This window comes from Lactuca sativa, chromosome 4 (assembly GCF_002870075.4).
Source record: "Lactuca sativa cultivar Salinas chromosome 4, Lsat_Salinas_v11, whole genome shotgun sequence".
NCBI lineage: Eukaryota > Viridiplantae > Streptophyta > Magnoliopsida > Asterales > Asteraceae > Lactuca > Lactuca sativa.
This window is the reverse complement of record NC_056626.2, coordinates 192,895,752-192,899,714: the sequence shown is the minus strand read 5'-3', so window position 1 is coordinate 192,899,714 and position 3,963 is coordinate 192,895,752.

Genomic DNA, 3,963 nt, shown 5'->3' with positions numbered 1-3,963 from the left:
GAGAATAGTATGTTTATGATTAATATCAATATATTATAAGTTCTAATATATTATTATGGAATCATATTATTTAATTAGTATTGATCAAGAATTAATTTATAATTAATTAAGTGATCAAAAGGAACTAATTAAATATGGACTCTTATATATATGGAATGGGCCAAGTTCATTTAGGTTGGGCTAAGCATTCATGGATAGTCCATGGAGTGTTTAACCCATGGATCCTAGGAAATGAAAGGTCATGGGTATTAGGGTTTAACCCTAATCCTCCACACTATATAAAGATGTCCTTGGTTGGTGAAATTGGCACTAGTGTGTGGAACACTAAGAAGGGCTAGCCAATTTCACTAGAGAGAACCAAGTATCCATATTCTCTAAAGTCTTCCAAGGTGTTTTGGTGATTTGTGATTCCATTTGAGGCTTCCACACTATTGGGGCTAAGCTCTTAAAGCTTGAAGACATTAAGCTACATCAAAAGGTATGTCATCTAACTAGTACTTTGTAGATTAAGAACATCATAATATGCTAGTTAGGATTAAAGCCTTGGAAAGTTCTTATTTGCATGTATAATAGAGAAAACATAGATCCAAGGTTTATAGGGTTGCATGTACACCATAGGAGTGTTAGAATGCTCAAAACCCAACACTTAGACCCATTGGTATGGTGAGAAGACTCACCTCGAATGCAGAAGCTCCCTAAATGAATGCTTAGTTGTTGCCCTGTCTACTTCCTGAACTATCAATACCCATCAATATACCTAATTAGCAATTGGATCCCATACCATAATCCTCAATCCATGCATGGGGGTAAAATGACCATTCTGCCCCTGGCCTAGTATGATCCAAAACTAAGGCCCAAACTCAAAACAAAAGCCCAACATAAGTACTAGTGGCCCACTAATGGCCCAATTTGCTAATTTGGGTCCAATCCATCTAATGGGCCTTACCCTAAGCCCACACATCTTCTTGGCCCACATTATTTGACTCTTGATGGTCCACTAAGGCCCAAAGGCCCAAAGTCCACTGCTTGGCCCATCCCGAGGCTCAAAACACTCAAAGCCCATATCTGATGAGTATGCTGGACGTACTCTTATGTACGCTAAGCGTACTAGCCAAATGATGCGTACACTGGGCATACCTGCACGTACGCTTAGCGTACTCCCCTATTAACCCACTTTGCCATTAAGTGCATAATACTCTACTCCAGGATCTACAATCACATATCTAAGTCCTTTTCAATGTCTTAATCCATAAAGTCACTGACTTGGTGACTATGCATGACCCTAATATGCCCAAAATCCAAAATAACATTCCATTCTCATAGAAATGCTCATAATCATGCATGAAACCAATAAGACATTCAAGATGGCAACTTTATGCCTTAGGACTCATTTAACACTGAGAGTGGAAACTCTAAGCCTTAGAATCGAATTTCAACCATAAAGTTTCATCTTTGGGACCAAAATGAACTAAAACTCACAATAATAGATCTAAGAGATGAATGATCAAGTTCAAAGCTTTATACATTCATCAAGCTGAGAATGAGCTCCAAAAGCTAGATCCATAAGCTCCTCCTTGATTCCCATCTTTGTAACAAATTCCATCTTCCTGAAATGCACCAAAAACCACCCAAAATGGACCCATAAAGCTCACAACACTCTTGGATGAATCTACCACTCGAAATTAGGGTTTAAGGCTCTGGAAATGAAAGAGAGGCGCACCCCCTTGGACTTAAGGTGCTTTAAGTATCGATCCAACCCTAAAATTAGGGTTTTGGGACTCCGGCGTACGTCTCCAACACCCTCGACCATTTGCTCCATCTACGTTGGGCGTACCCCATCTTACGTCAGGCGTACTCTTGTGTTGGCCACCTTGCATGCATGGGATCTTCTTGTCACTAAATTGCATTAGGGGATAAAATTGACAATAAATTCAAAGTGTCATAACTCCTTCATTCTAAGTCCGTTTCTGACGAACTTTATATCCACGAAAAGGTGGCGGGAAGCCCTACGCTCCTATCCACACCCTCAATTCTAAAATATTCTGGATAAACCCGGAACCCATAAAAGACTGAATCCCCCTACCCTTTGGCTTTCGACATCACAATCGAGTACTTTCAAAACTGGGTCACCATCCCCGTCATACCCCCAACCCTTTGGCTTCCGACGAACAGCTCTCCCCCACTTAAATTAGATTTCATCCTTGAAATCATGCGTCACCATCCCTGTAGGGTTTTGAGCATTCTAACACTCCTAAGTGTACATGCAACCCTAAATACCTTGGATCTATGTTTTCTCTATTATACATGCAAATAAGAACTTCCAAGGTATTATCCTAATCTAGCATACAAAACAATGAGTGTAACAAGATAGAATACATACCTCTTTCATGTAGAAAGTCTTCATGAAGCTTGAGTGCCAAGTGCCCCAAGTGTGACACCTCAAATGGTTCACACAACACCAAATACACTTGGAATAACTTGAGAGAAACCTACACTTCATGAAATCGGCTAGCCCTTTCATTACTCACACTAAGTGGCCGATTTTTGTCAAGAATAAGATCTTTATATAGTGTTACAATTAGGGTAAACCCTAATTGTCATGACTTTCCATTTCCTTGGATCCATGGGTTCAAATACACCATGGAGCATCCATGGACCATCCTATGGGTTTTAGCCCAACTTGATTATCCATGGAGCATTAGCCCACTATACAAGTATGGATGATTTACACAATCAATCCATATATTTAATTAGTCTTCTTTTGATCACTTAATTAATCCTAGATTAATTCTTGATCAATACTAATTAAATAATCTTATTATTCTTATTATTAATATACTAGAACTTATAATATATTAATAACCATAAGTGTCTTATTTCTATCATTATAGTCTATCCAAGTGCACGATGCCATGCAACCCAAATGGACCATGTCGGGTCGGGTCAAGTCTTACCAATTATTGTTATGGACTTAGAGATTAATCCAAAAGTCTCCCACTTGGATAAGTAAAACTATTATTGCGTATGACTTCAGGAACCAACTGGCAATCATAGCTCTCAAAAGCTTCTGTCAAACTCTGACCTTGTCGATGAACTCTGACCTTTGTCAATGACTTGTCCATTAGATAAGGGATCATATATTCCTCCATTCAAGATATCATATGGACTGAGACATGGATTATAATCATTCTCTCTATCCATTTATTGTTTCTCGATTTCCGATTTATGACGACTGACTAATTGAACAAATCAAATCAGTCCTGGCCCGGCCGAGCATTTCCATTTGTCATCATCAAATCATCGAGGGGACCACAGATATCGATTTTATTCGGAAGGTAAAAGGAATGGATAAACTTCGACTCATATGGCTTGTTCTACTACTTGTTGAATCATACACAAAGACACGTTTTATAGCACCGAGTTACCAAATGCGTTTTCATGCAATCAATGTACTATCAACTCATAGTAACAACTCATATCTCTAGGTTTGAAGAATATAAGATATTATCGTCTCATGATCACTCGTGATAAAATCCATGAAGTGATTCCAATGAGCGCGGGTTGAATCCAATACTCAGAACTTATGAGCACTCATGAGTGTTGTAGCCCTTTGTCCAACACCTTAGACCTCTACAAGCCAACCCATGACAGTCTTAATTCATATCTACTTCCAACATATGACCGACTGTGGATGGTTTGAATAACTTAGTCATTTCGGAGGAATAACCTAGTTTATTCGGGAAGTCAAAACATGCAAAATGAAACACAATAATAATTGAATCCAATATGGTATCAAAACCTATGAACATAAATAAAACACCTTTTATTTATCACCATATGATTACACATTATTCATTGTATACTGTTTCAACTATCAACTTTATTCTTGAATTTAAAACAATAGTTGTCCCATGCTCCAAGCATGTACACTATGTTTTCTAAACACTAGTCATGCCACACACC